The sequence below is a fragment of the Mus pahari genome, chromosome 11 (genome assembly GCF_900095145.1).
Source record: "Mus pahari chromosome 11, PAHARI_EIJ_v1.1, whole genome shotgun sequence".
NCBI classification, from domain to species: domain Eukaryota; kingdom Metazoa; phylum Chordata; class Mammalia; order Rodentia; family Muridae; genus Mus; species Mus pahari.
Window position 1 is genome coordinate 34,967,097 of NC_034600.1, and position 15,633 is coordinate 34,982,729.

At 37.1% G+C, this 15,633-nt stretch overlaps 1 protein-coding gene across 1 annotated transcript in view; it reads left to right on the forward strand.

The window, feature by feature from the left end:
• Window positions 1-15,633, forward strand: part of Adamts6 (ADAM metallopeptidase with thrombospondin type 1 motif 6) — a 219,101-nt gene that overhangs the window by 34,127 nt on the left and 169,341 nt on the right. The gene's annotated exons all lie outside the window — the stretch shown is intronic.

Sequence of the window (15,633 nt, forward strand, 5' to 3'; positions counted from 1 at the left end):
TTGAAGTCTCCTACTATTATTGTGTGAGGTGCAATGTGTGTTTTGAGCTTTACTAACATTTCCTTAATGAATGTGAATGCCCTTGCATTTAGAGCATAGATATTCAGAATTGAGAGGTCATCTTCGTAGATTTTACCTTTGATGAGTATGACGTGCCCCTCCTTGTCTTTTTTTCATAACTTTGTGTTGGAAGTCCATTTTATTCGATATTAGTATGGCTAGTCTAGTTTGTTTTTTTGAACAGTTTGCTTGGAAAATTGTTTTCTAGATTTTTACTCTGAGGTAGTGTCTGACTTTGTCCCTGAGGTGGGTTTCCTGTATGCAGAAAAATGTTGGCTCCTGTTTATATAGCCAGTGTGTTAGTCTATGTCTTTTTATTGGAGAATTGAGTCTGTTGATATTAAGAGATATTAAGGAAAAGAAATTATTGCTTCCTGTTATTTTTGTTGTTCAAGTTGGGATTTTGTTCTTGCAGTTTTCATCTTATTGGTTTGTTGATGGATTACTTTCTTGCTTTTTCTAGGGTGTCAATTGCTTCCTTGTGTTGGTGTTTTCCCTGTATTATCCTTTGAAGGGCTGGATTAGTGGAAAGATATTGTGTGAATTTGGTTTTGTCATGGAATACTTTGGTTTCTCCATTTATGGTAATTGGGAGTTTTGCTGGGTATAGTAGCCTGAGCTGGCATTTGTGTTCTCTTAGAGTCTGTATAACATCTGTCCAGGATCTTCTGGCTTTCATAGTCTCTGGTAAGAAGTCTGGTGTAATTCTAATAGGTCTGCTTTTATATGTTACTTGACCTTTTTCTCTTACTACTTTTAATATTCTATCTTTATTTAGTGCATTTGTTGTTCTGATTATCATGTGTCGGGAGGAATTTGTTTTCTGGTCCAGTCTATTTGGAGTTCTGTACGCTTCTTGTATGTTCATAGCCATCTCTTTCTTTAGGTTAGGGAAGTTTTCTTCTATAATTTTGTTGAAGATATTTACTGGCCCTTTATGTTGAAAATCTTCATTCTCATCTATACCTATTATCCTTAGGTTTGGTCTTCTTATTGTGCCCTGGATTTCCTGGATGTTTTGAATTAGGATCTTTTTGCATTTTACATTTTGTTTGATGGTCGTGTCCAGGTTTTCTATTGAATCCTCTGCATCTGAGATTCTTTCTCTGCCATCTCTTGTATTCTGCTGCTGATGCTCGAATCTATGTTTCCTGATTTCTTTCCTAAGATTTCTGTCTCCAGAGTTGTCTACTTTTTGGTGTTCTTTATTGTTTCTACTTCTATTTTTAGATCTTGGATGGTTTTGTTCAATTCCATCACCTATTTTGTTGTGTTTTCCTTTAATTTCTTAAGAGATTTTTTTTTTTTGCTTCCTCTTTAAGGACTTCTACCTGTTTAGCTGTGTTCTCCTGTATATCTTTAAGTGAGTTATTAATCCCTTTCTTAAAAATCCTCTACCAGCATCATGAGATATGATTTTAAATTCGAATTTTGCTTTTCGGGTGTGTTGGGGTATCCAGGACTCGCTGTNGTGGGCATACTGGGTTCTGATGATGCTGAGTGGTCTTGGTTTCTGTTAGTAAGATTCTTACATTTGCCTTTTGCCATCTGGTAGTCTCTGGTGTTAGATGTTCTAGCTGTCTCTGGATGGAGCTTGTTCCTCCTGTGATTCTGTTAGCCTTTGTCAGCACTCCTGGGAGTCCAACCCTCTCCTGAGTTGAAGTGGTCAGAGCACTCTCAGCAGGCAAGTTCTCCTCTTGCAGGGAAGGTATACAGATTTCTGGAGCTCAGATCCACCTCCTGGCTGAAGAGGAAGTCCTGAATTGACCCTGTCCAAGAAGCTCTGTTGCTTCTGCAGCCCTCGTGCTCTCCTGTGTGGACTGGTCTCTGAGAGACCCAAGATACAATGTGGTGCTCTCACCTGAGTCCCGGGGTCAGAGCTCTCTCTGGAGTGTGCTAGTGTGTCTGTAGCCTGGTTGTAGATGTAGGACCATAGAACCCTGTCCCAGAAATTCTGCAGTTTCTGTAGTCTGTGCTCTCCTGAGTGGACAAGTCTTAGAGAGACACAGGAGAGAAAATGGTGGTCTTCCCTGAGTCTTGGGGTCAGAGCACTCCCTGGACTGAAGTTCTCCTCTGGCAGGGAAGGTGCACAGAGGACTGAGCATCAGCTCTACCTCCTGGTTTCCTGGAAGCTGTGTTGCTTCTGCAGCCCATGCACTCCTAAGTAGACCCGCCTTAGAGTCACTGGAGAAAAAATGACCATGTTTATATTTCTTAAGCTCAATAAATAATCAGGTTAAAACCTCTTGGCTTGTGAACTTAATTTTTTTTTTTTAAGCACTCAGCCGCTATGTTAGTGATTAAGCAAGTGCTTTGGGCCTATGCTGGACTAAAATGACAGTATGTGGCGTGAAGCCAGTGAAATGTCTGCATGTGCCCAGCAATATCCAATGCTTTCTGATATGCAGCTGTCATAATTACTGTGTGCTACATTGCTATTACTAGGACAGTTTACTGCTTGTCAGAATGTGAGCTGTGTGAGTTCTTTGTGTCAGCTGGGGAAATCTTTTTGTATATATTTTCAACATTGCAGTAGGGACTGGGGATTTACAGTAGAACTACAGAAGCTTTAAAATATTAACAGCCCATTAAGTACAGGATATGGTCCATGAGTTTTAATGGGAAGTTGTTAAAAGGAAATGGAAGTGTTCCAATGTTTGGGGAGATGTAGTTCGTGGCAAAACACAGGGCAAAGAACCCTTAAAACCATATATATCTGTGGAGAATAATGGACAACAGCAGCACATATCATTGACCCTCATAACTAGTGCTTGGAGCTCAGCAAGAAATCCACTTGGTGCATGTGTTTATCTTCTTTTTCAAAAGATAGCCAGTTAGATTGAGCTAAATTTTTTCCCCTGTGGATTTTAGATGCTTAGCATTCATTAAATCAAACCTTAAAAGACTTTGAAATAGCACCTACTTGTTTAACTTTAAGAAATTATAAGACCCTTGAGATTAGTCTTTAGAATGACCTTTAGTGGTTATCCAGAGTATTATAAAAATGCAAGATTTTCAAAGGAAGATATTTTTAAAATGGAAAGTTGAGCACTTTGTCAAATGTGCTTATTACATTTATTACACATCTTATTTATTATACATGCTATTTATTTATTATGCACTTTAGATCATACTATTCCTATGCATCTTTTAGTTTATTGAACAGTGGTCCACTTATACTGTGCATTACACAATTGGTTGCTATCAAATCTGAAATGCCACCTGTGCTATATGCACATTCTTAGATCTTCCCCAGTAGTTCAGGCTAGCTATTACGTCTCGGCTTGCCCAGAGTAAATAGTTTTCTTTTAAGATCTTCAATTCTGAGCTATTCGTTTAGCTTCTTTGACTCAGTTTTCATTCTGTAAGACTCTGACTGTGGTTTCAGAGGATTATTTATATGATCAAATGAAATTGTGTACCTGAAAATACTTTATAAATTGTTAAATGACAAACCTAGGTTATGCAATGTCATTATTAGAAAGGATATGTCAGAAGCTAAGCTTCTGGAATGTCATAGATGGGTTCAAATATCTAAAATGTAGCTATACTTAAGGTGTTCATTTTCCAACACTAAGTTGTATCACTTATTCTTTGAGTTTTAATTAATTTATTTTAAAAATTGGAGTTGAAAAAAGTGACAGCCCTGTGGAAACTTGAATAATAATAATTATTATTATTATTAACCCAACACACATACAGTAGAGTACTTCTGGGTCTGTGTTCATTTAGAGATGATGCACCTGACCCTCAAGAGACTGGAGCCCCTAGGAAATTTAGAGGTCAGGTGGGGTATGGAGTGGGAACAGTCACGTGTAGACAGGGGTGTGGGGAGGAGGTATGATGTGTAGAAGACTCGAGGGTAGATGGGGGGGGAATAAAATATGGAGTGTAACAAATATGTTTATTCTTTTCTCTCAACATGCTAGGTTGATATTTTGAAAATTAGGCAGATATACCTACATAATGAAGTGTGTTAATGTTTCTTAATAAATCATAGTTTTGATAATTAAATTCATATAGGCCTAAGTATTAAAAATTATAAAAATAAACTACATTGTAAAATACATATCCATAAGCAAGAGTTGCTGTACTTGTTTGGGACATGTTTATGGAAGGATTCTGTTATGTTCATAAGACATGTATTTCCTACAGTTACCTTATGCAATCTTACATATTGTCCACACTCCCTGTTTTTGATACATATAATACTCTAAACCTAGAGAGTACCAAAGGACAGCATTTGTTTTCGGACATTACTGTTGATACCCTTTGGAGGAGGGGTACCATATTGATTACTCTTTTTGCTTTGAGGTTTGAGCAAATTTTCAAGGTTGGCTTATAAGGAATGACTGTAAAATGAAATATGTTAAGCACATTTTGAAAATCAGTTTTCAACAGGAAAAAGAAAACGAAAGCATTACCAATTTGAAATGTTCAGAAAATGGCAGACTTGGCTGGGCATATTTGGAATATTCTGAGATTTTAGGTAATTTAGAAAGAAATATGAAGTATAATACTTTAATATTTCCTTTTTATAGTGTTCTGAATGCATGTAAGTATGCTTTATTGATAATTTAAACTCTCAAATAATTAAAGATATATTTTTGTTTTAAACTGCTAGCTTGTTTTATAACGTTGGTTTTTCCAATTTTAGGACTTGCTGAAAACAACCATAAAATTCTAAGATTGAAAACAAGCCTAACTTTGCAAAGAAGGAGCTTAGAGTTTCCTCAGAAAACTGAGAAATGCTTGGTTATGATATAGTAATTTAGAGCCATGGCTTAAAACATAAAATATTACAATGGTATGAATGATAGAGAGGCTATGGAAAATAAAAATAAAATGCTAAAGAAATAAGACCACTCAATGCAGTACCTAGCCTATACTGGGTTCTGTACTAGAAGACTATGGAAAAAAGGTATCTGTAAGTGAAATCATAAATTGGAATATAGGTCAGATAAACATACTGTAGATATAAGAGTGATTTCTTTATGACTATATGAGAGAATATGCCTAAGGGAAGTAATACATACCAAAAATATTTAGAAATAATGAACCCTAATGTCAAAAGATTCAGGAAAAGACCTGTGTATGTATGTGTGTGTGTGCACATGCATGCATGTGTGTTTGTGTGTGTGTTTGTGTGTGACTTTGTCGGTATGTGTGGGTGGTGTGTGCATGCGTATGTATGAGATAGAAATTCACTTCACAATCATTTTATTATTGTGAGACATTTCAAACAAAATATTTCACATAAAGCCATAAAGCAGATTCTTTTGGAAAGTCATAGTAAACAGTATGATATCTACCCCTGCTGTCTGTAACTCAAGGTTTTGTATATTATTTAATCAAAGAGAAAAAGACTAGCTACGATAAAAAGAAAATATCAACCAATTTAGGTTTTAGTACTTTGCTATTTCTATTATTCTACTATATAAGAAGAAAGGGTTCAAACTGTCCTTCCTTTTAGGATACATGTAGAATTAGGGCAGTAGCTACATATGTGATACATATGTGATTTTAATGATAAAGCATTTGCTTGATGTGTCATGAGATATTGTCCATTCCTTTGCTTCTGTTTTTTTTTTTTTTTTCCTGAGTACTTCTCTTCCTTCTGTCTTAGCTCCATGAGGAAATTGGTTAATTTTTTAATGTATTCACTGAAATCTCTGGCAATCTAAATTCTAACAGTGCTCTTTTTACCTAATTTTCCCTAGTTCATTCTTTGATAGAGTTCCTCTTATGAAGTGTTTGGTTGGAAGAATCTTTTCTTTTCCTTCTCTTTTATTGGATACTTTATTTATTGTTTCAAATGTTGTCCCCTTTCTTGATTTCCCCTCTGGAAACCCCCCATCTCATCCCCCTCCTCCTGCTTCTATGAGGGTACTCACCCACCCACCCACCACTCCTGCCTCCCCAATGGGGCATTTCCCCTACACTGGGGCATCTAGCTTTCATATGACCAAGGGCCTCTCCTCCCATTGATGCCAGACAAGGCCATCCTCTATTACATATGCTGCTGGAGCCATCGGTCCCTCCATATGTACTCTTTGGTTGGTGGTTTAGTCCCTGGAAGCTCTGGGGAATCTGGTTAGTTGATATTGTTGTTCTTCCTATGAGATTGCAAACTCCTTCACCTCCTAAGTCCTTTCTCTAACTCCTTTATTTGGGACCACGTGATCAGCCCCAATGGTTGGCTGTGAACATCTGCCTCTGTGTTTGTCAGGCTCTGGCAAAGCCTCTCAGGAGGCAACTATATCAAGCTCCTGTCAGAAAGTACATCCTGGCATCCCCAATAGTGTCTGGGTCTGGTGACTCACTCATGTGAGTATGTATTTTGTTATCAACACTCCAAGACTAATAACCATGTCAGAGTAAATAAAGAAAAGGACTCATATAAAGCATGGTCCATAAAAGTTGATCTTAGGAGGAAATGGCACCCCTCATAATAGTCACAAGTAATATAAAATACCTTGGTGTGATTCTCACCAAGCAAGTGAAAGAGCTGTATGACAAGAACTTTAAGTCTCTGAAGAAAGAAATCGAAGACGATCCCAAAATATGAAAAGATCTCCCATGCTCATGGATTGGCAGGATTAATATAGTAAAAATGTCCATCTTGCTTAAACAATCTACCAATTCAATGCAATCCCCACCAAAATTCCAACTCAATTCTTCATAAAGTTAGAAAGAGCAATTTGAAAATTCATTTGGAATAACAAAAAACCCAGGATAGCGAAAACTATTATCAACAATAAAAGAACTTCTTGGGCAATCACCTTCTGTGACCTCAAGCTGTATTACAGAGCAATAGTGATAAAAACGGCATGGTATTGGTACAGTGACAGACAGGTGGAATAGAATTGAAGACCCAAAAAGGAACCCACACATTGATCCTTGACAAGGGAGCTAAAACCATCCAGTGGAAAAAAGACAGCATTTTCAACAAATGGTGCTGGTTCAACTGGTGGGCAACATGTAGAAGAATGCAAATTCATCCATTCTTATCTCCCTGTACAAAGCTGAAGTCCATGTGGATCAAGGAACTCCTCATAAAACCAGAGACACTGAATCTAATAGAATACAAAGTGCGGAAAAGTCTTGAATACATGGGCACAGGGGAAAAGTTCCTGAACAGAACACCAGTGGCTTATGCTCTAAGATCAAGAATCAACAAATGGGACCTTATAAAATTTCAAAGTTTCTGTAAGGCAAAGGACAATGTCAATAGGACAAACTGGCAACCAACTGATTGGGAAAAGATCTTTACCAATCCTACATCCAATAGAGGGCTAATATCCAATATATAAAAAGAACTCCAGAAGTTAGACTCCAGAGAATCAAATAACCCTATTAAAAATGTCATACAGAGCTAAACAAAGAATTCTCAAATGAGGTGTATCCAATGGCCAAGAAACACCTAAAGAACTGTTCAACATCCTTGGAAGTAGAGACAGTTTCTAAGGCTGTTTTATCCCAGACATCTGCTAAAGCAGTTTGTTAATTCATGCAAATTCATAGTAATTTTGTAATTATTATTCCATCATATATAACCTCACATTTGAGAAATGCATAGCATAAAAGAGACTAGGTCACTTTATTTAAAAAAAGAAAAAAAAAAACACAGTGCTGAGTTTCAAACTTATGTCTATCTGATGTTAACTTGTAGTCACTTGTGTTCAAATATTTGTTGGTATTTATTTTGTGCTAGACACTAATACCTCCATGCAGTTTTATGGGTGGACCTTGTTCTCTATGAAGGAAAGACAAGGGATAAACAATGGAAGAAATATGTATTGCTTATTAATTTCATTAATAGAATCCTCTAATAAAAGCATAGATTGTAAAATGATTCGACTATTTTTACCAGCCACTTCACCAGAATGTGTATTCTAAAATCTAATCATAATGGTGATGGTATTAAGTAAAGGACATGTTTCCACAGGTAATTCATAATATTAATAGTAATTGTTGAGGGCAGAACCCTCATTAATAAGATTATTTCCTTCATAGACGACATTAAAGGGAACCTGATACCCCTTTTTGTCATTTGGCTAAGTATACAGTATGAATGTTGCATCAGTGCAGCAGAGCCTACATTGAATCCCAGATGTTGGGGCTTTGACCTCACTTCTTAAACTTCATAAATATGAGTGATACATTTCATTGTTTCTAAGTTACTCCTGTGAGTACGTATTTTGTTATTAACAGTCCAAGACTAATAGCCATGTCAGAATCAATAAACAAAAGTAGTCCTATATAGCATGGTCCATACAAGTTGATCTTAGGAGTGACACAGAAGTTAACTCTAGAAGCATAAGAAATATCTGTAAAGGGCAAAGTGAAGCATCATCCAGTCCTAACTAGAAATATAGCCTAAAGCAAGAGGGAAGTTGTGGATTATAGGTTAAGTAATAGGAGTGTGTGTGGAAATAGGCATGAAAGGAAGTTGGAACTTGCAGGTGCTAGGCTCTCATATGTAGAAGGGCTCTGAGGGTTTGGGTGTTTTGTTTTGTTTGTGATTTTTTTTTGGCCAAATTTCCATTTTTCAAAGAATTCTGCAGATAGTGTGGACAATGCTGTCTATATGACATGAAAATATTATTACTCAAAGTATAATGAACTTACCTTTAAGCTGTTTTATGGAAGTGTAATAAAATGACCCAACATCAAACAAAAAATTACAGACTAAATTTGACAGTTGTTATGGTTTAAATCTGATCCAGAACTGGTAGCACTGTTCTAGAAGATTGTAGAATCTTAAAGAGGTAAGGCATGTATGGTAAAAGGGGGTTCTCGGAGAAAGCTCTTTGGGGTGTTAGAGTCTTGTTTTTCTGATTTAATATTCTGCTTCCTGATTTGCCAAAATGTCAGGAGCCTCTTCCTCACCCTTCCACTGATATGAGCTTTGTATTGCCTTCCTCATTGTGGCAGATTGGAAACCTGCCAAAAGAAATCTTCCTTCATCAAATTGCTTCTTGTAGTGTGTTCAGTCACAGCAATGAGTACAATAACTAATACAGAATGTTGGCACTGAGAAATGGGGCCTGTTATTATGGCCAAAGCTGATGATGGGCCATGTAGGCTTTCGTAATTGTAGGAGGAATGCAGAGGAGCTTGGCACTGTGAGCTGGACAAGTCCAAGAGTGCTGGAAGCAGAGGTTAGTGGCTCATCTGATGAGAGTTTGGAAAACTAGAATGCTGCTAGAAATGTAGATAGTTAATCCTGTGCTCAAGAAGTCACAACAGGGAGCAAGGTCCCTATCATAAATTTGGCTAGAGGTCATGTTCATTACATTTAAACAAAAAATCTGGCTACATTTTTCCAATTTCCTGAAAATTAGAGTGAAGTTGAATCCAAAAGTAATGAACTAATTTATTTGGTAGAGAAACTTCCATGACAGCATAGCATCTAGGCTGTGACTTTTATTAGTAGCTGATTTTACCTGAATTAATAGCAAGAATCTAAAGCCAAAACCAGAAAGATGTAAATATTGTATACTTGGTAAGGAAAGGAACATTAGTGTGTTAAAAGTTGTAAACAAGGTAAATTAAAACAAAGCAGGTGCCAATGAAGGGACAGTGGCTGTTAGATTAATATTCATTGCAAAGAACCTTGGACTTTATACAGGGAGGGTAATAAAGATATCTTGAAGTCAAGTCCTTTCTGCTTAATGCCCTAGTTATAATTATGTAAGTACACGTCACTGAGTTTGTTCTTCAAATAGGATACCTTATAAATAGGACAGAAGGATTTCCCTCTTACAGAATGACCTCTTAGACAGAATATTTTCATAGGTTTAGCCAAACAAACACTAAGAGGCTACCACAGTCACAGTCTAAAGTAGTGGTTCTCAACCTTCTTAATGCTGTAACCCTTTAATAGAGTTCCTGGTGACTCCCAATCATAAAATTTTTTCTGCTACTTCATAACTGTAATTATGCTACTGTTATGAATTGTAATGTAAATATTTTTAGGGATAGATGTTTGTCAAAGGGGTTGCAACTCACTGGTTGAGAAATACTGGTCTAAAGGCTCCCAGATACATCTCAACTGAGCTGCAGAATTATGTATCATCTACATAGTTCTAGATATGTAGGCATTAAGAATGTGAGAGTTATGGGACCATGGAACTTGCACCATGTTTACTGAAAAAAAAATGTTTTGAAGCTAGAAAATGTGTAGCAGATTTGAGTGCCAGGTCAGTGTATGAAGCTGTATATGTAAAACCTGAGTTGTATTAAAGATCCAAAGATAATGAAGATATCATGAATCAGGGCCATCTGGCAAGTAATACTACAACTACCAATTTTATCTGGCTCTAGAGAGGGTCCATGTGTGCTGATGTCAGAATCATAAGGGAGAAATTTCCAAAACCTCTTGGATTTCAGATGAGGCCACCACCTCCTATGAATGATGAACACAGAGAAGCAGGGTGAAAGCTTTGTTCTGTTGGCTTTCATTCTTGTTTTGTCCTGTCTTATATTACTGTTTTTCCATTCCTTTGGGAATAGGAATGGTTACTCTCTTGTATGTAGAAAGTGCCTAACTTAGTTTTTGTTTTGATTTAATTTATTATTTTTATTAATTTATTCATTTAACATCCCAATATCTGCCTCCCACTACTCCAAGTACCCCATCACAGCTCCTCTTCCATTTCTGCCTTCCCTTCTCTTCTCTTCTCTTCTCTTCTCTTCTCTNCTCTTCTCTTCTCTTCTCTTCTCTTCTCTTCTCTTCTCTTCTCTTCTCTTCTCTTCTCTTCTCTTCTCTTCTCTTCTCTTCTCTTCTCTCTCTTCTCAGAAGTAGGAGGACCCTTGGATCTCCACAACCCCCTGAAGGTCAAGTCATGCAGGACTAGGTGTATCCTCTCCTATTGAGGCCAGATAAAGTGGCCTAGCAAGGTGATTGGGATCCACAGGCAGGCAATAGATTCAGGGACAGCTCCTGCTTCAGTTGCTGGGGCATCTGCAAGAAGACCAAGCTCCACATCTCGTACATATGTGCAGGGGGCCTAGGTCCAGCCCATGCTCACTCTTTGGTTGGTGGTTTAGTCTCTGGGAGCCCCTAAGTTTTCAGGTTAGTTGCCTCTCTTGGCCTTTCTGTGAGTCCCTCTCCTCTTCAGGTCCTATAGTTCTTACCACAACTTTTCCACAAGTCTCCCTGGACTCCTAATGTTTGGCTGTTTAAAGAGTATTTTATTATACATTTAGTAATAATAGTGATACTTTTCATGCCATACAGCCATCTCTGCTATTTTTCCATTGGCTACTTGGTAGAGCCTCTCGGAGGCTCCTGTCTGCAAGCATAACAGAGTATGATTAATAGTGTCAAGGACTGGTTCTTGCCCATGGGTAGGTCTTAATTTTAACCAGTTAGTGGTTGTCCAGTCCCTCCATCTCTGCTCTTTGTCCCTGCACATCTTGTAAGCAGGACACTTTTTGGGTATAAGGTTAAATCAAGATCAGATAAACTATCTAAATAGTCTTATAACCCCTAAGGAAATAGAAACCATCATTAAATGTTTCCAGGGGTAAAAAGCCCAGGACCAGATGGTTTTAGTGCAGAATTCTTCCAAGCTTTTAAAGAAGAGCTAATACCAGTACTCTGCAAACTATTCCCCAAAATAAAAACAGAAGGAACATTGCCAAACTCATTTTATAAGGCCACAGTCACCCTGATACCTAAACCATGCAAAGGCTCAACAAAGAAAGAGAATTTCAGACCTATTTCCCTTATTAACATTTATGCAAAAATACTCAATTAAATACTCCCTAACCAAATCCAAGTCATGTACCATGATCAAGTAGATTTCATCCCAGGGGTGAAGGGAAATTGAAAAAACATTTTCATATAATTTCAATAACCCATCAATGTAGTACACTATATAAAAAAACTGAAGATCACATTGGATGCTGAAAATACTTTTCACAAAATCCAACAGCACTTCAAGTTAAAAGTCTTGGAGATACCAGGGATACAATTGTTGTTTTGTCGTTATATTTTACTGGGGCTCACAGCTAATCATTTGCCTTGTTAGAAGAATCTTTGGACTTTTGAAAAGTGAGTATTCTTGAAGAAGTAATTAAAGCTCTTGCATATGAGATGGCCATAATCCTTTAAGTGTTAGGGGCAGGTTACTCTGGTTGGAATCTGAAATGTTTCCTTCCCAGAGGCTAATGTATTTGAATACTTGATCCCTAGCTGAAGGTGGTGTTTTGGGGGATTGTAGAACCAGGAGACAGTATGACTTTGCTTATATAGGTGTGTTACTGGGAGAAAGGCCTTTGAGCACATAGCCTAGCCCTGCTCTGGTCAGTATTCTGCCTCTTTGATCTGTTAGGATATAAGGAGTCTGCATCCTATCACACATTTCACTGCTGTTACCTCTGGCATGCCTTTCTTGGTAAGATGACTGAAACTGTGAATTACTACCAATATTTCTTAATTTGCTTCTGTCAGAGATTTGGCCATAATGATAAGAAAAGTTACTAATATAATAGTTAATCTCACTATCTTACTTGTATTTCAAGATAGTGGCAGGTTCAAATCAGATATCCCTTAGGAACAGTGTTTAGCCTTTTAAATGTCCAATGCAAGGAATACTATGCTGGTTGGTCTTATGTCAACTTGACACACAAACTAGATTTATCTAAAAGGAGGAAATCTTAATTGAGAACAAGCCTCCATAGTACCCTACTGTAGGGCATTTTCTTTATTAGTTATTGATGGGGAACCACACAGCCCATTGTGGTTATTTCTATTCCTGGCTGGTGGCCCTGGTTTCTATAAGAAAGCAGACTGAATAAGCCATCGGAATAAGCCTGTAAGGAGCACTCTGTCATGGACTCTGCAGCAGCTCCTGCTCCAGGTTCCTGCCCTGTTTGAGTTCTTCTCCTGACTTTCAATGATGAACAGTGATATGGATGTGTAAGCAAATAAACCTATTCCTCCCCAACTTGCTTTTTGGTCATGGTGTTTCATCACAGCAATAGAAACCCTAACTAAAAAAGATGCCTAACAAACTCTATTTTTATTTTTAAGAACAGTGTATGGATGCCATGAAACGATTATTATTAGCTGTGTGTTTAAGGTGTAGATGAAGCACAAGTGAATTTTATGTTTAAGTTGATGAGATATCTGTAGATCCTTTATTTTGTATATTCAAATACTCCAAAATTGAAGATACCAGAAATTCAAAATGTTCCTGGTTCCAACCTCTTTGGATAGCATGGTCTCTAAATGGAATTTTGAGTGATTGATTATTGTACTGGCCAGTTTTATGTCAACTTGACACAAACTAAATTCATTTGAAAAGAGGAAACCTTAATTAAGAAAATGTAGCTATAAAAAAAAAAAAGAAAGAAAGAAAATGTAGCTATAAGATCAGAACATAGGGAAGCTCATAGGGTGTTTTCTTAATTGAAGTATTCTGATACAACCCTCCACCCTCCTGCTCTGTTTTGTAAAATAATTGGTCTGTATTAAAAACAATTTCTTTCTCCATTCTTTTTCTTGGAATTGGTGCTGAGAAAGAAGAAACTCTGTCTTGGTTGCTACCCATGCCTTCTTGACTCTTGGATTGACTTCTATAATTTATTTTCTTTTTGGTTTTTTCCCTGAAAGTCATCCAGGACCAACAGTATTTAAGGAGCAGAGCAGCAGTTCTGTTACTGAGTGTGGTGTGGGAAAGTCTCTGGAGTTTGCACTGACCATATGACCAGTTTTCACATGGATTGAATCAGACTTCACTAACAGTTAGCATAATCTGAACTTTATTAATGAGGATATGAGCTCAATAAGATGATAGTGTTATGGACATTGATTCTGATGATATCCAACATAGGTGAGAATCTTGTACCTTTTGTATGGAGTGCAAATCCACAAAACTAAAATATCCAGTAGTGTTTTGAGTATCTTCTTACTCAGCTACCAGCAGCATTGGAACTTACTTTTTTTTCTGGTTTTGGCTGGATTCAGATTTTATTAGTAGATTTTGTAGCATTTCCCTTATCTAAATATTGACCAGGCTCAATCTTGCTTCACTCCCAAGATAGGACACATTGAATTTTATTAGTCATTTTGCCTTTGGTATTTAAAAAAAAAGAAAGAAAAGTTGCAAAATTTCATTTGATGATCATGAGGTTCAAATTAGAGCCAGGAACTTACACCTGTAAGCATTTGATTGTATAGGCTAGCTCATTTACTGAAAGTACATAACCATACCAAACCTTTAAAGTTCTCGAAAGCCTATGGTCAATGGAAGTAATTACAGGCAAAGATACTGGTATGTCCTCTCATGTAATAGCTTTCATTTTACCTCCTAGGAAGGACATAGATAGGTGCTTCTATAGTTTCAAATTAAACTAACTGCATAAAATATTACCTTCTGTCAAGTATTTTTAAAGAGGACTTTAGAATAGGTCCCTAGTAGAGGTTCTTAGAATTGATCCTAATGTTGTCTGAGGCATATAATTAATAAAAGGTAAATCTCCTGACTAAAGTTGGCTTTCTGCCACATCATACTTCTTCCCATGTTTTAAAGTATTTATATTTGCCTTAATCCAGTACACCAGTTTCTTTTTTTTAATGCAACCTCTTATGGTAGAGGCTCTAAAAGATTTAGGTTTAATCATCTGAACAAAATTCATAACCTGATAAGTCAGTTTGATCCACAGTCATTATATTATAAAAAATAAGTCAGAATTTCATAATCCAGGACTAAATAAGGTACCATTTGTTAATCGTGATAGTAATAGACTGTTGTTCAGAACCTTAGGGATTAGATCCACACTGCCTTCCTCCTGAGGTATGCTGAATGCCCCATGATGTATCAATGATTTTTAAAAAAGCATTGCTTAGTGAAGAAGCCTTGACAAATCCTCTGGTTTTTATTTTTGCTAATGATCAGTAAGTTATTCCCCACTCAGAATCTTTCCATCTTAAAAGGCAGAGATCTATCATCATAGTTTTTTCCCAAGAGAAAAACACTGCCACATCAACCAAAAGCTTTTCACACCCTCTTTCTGAGAAAGCCATGCCTTGCAGTCATATTGAGAATATTCATTCTGCTTTCTTTTTTCTTTTTTTTTTTTTATCCTGCTTTCAAACACAGAAACTATCTCTTTCAGGATGGATAAGTCATGCTTGGAAAGGTGTCAGGAGTTGAGGAGACCAGAGTCCATACCATCCTTGTGTGAATTTTGAACTTCAGTTTTTTTAAACTAAAATTTAAATATTTTTTGAACATAACTATTATTTGACCCTCGGAATTTAAATATGAAGCTTAGATTAGCAGCAAAGATCCTAAAAGGATGTCAGGCAGTGGTGGTGCATGCCTTTAATCCCAGTACTTGGGAGGCAGAGGCAGGCAGATTTCTAANTTCAAGGCCAGCTTGGTCTACAGAGTGAGTTCCAGGACAGCCAGGGCTATAAAAGATCCTAGCTTCCTGAGCTCTTAGTATAAATTGGATATTACTCCTCTATCAGATTTAGGATTGGTAAAAATCCTTTCCCAATCTGTTGGTGGCCTTTTTGTCTTGTTGACAGTGTCTTTTGCCTTACAGAAGCTT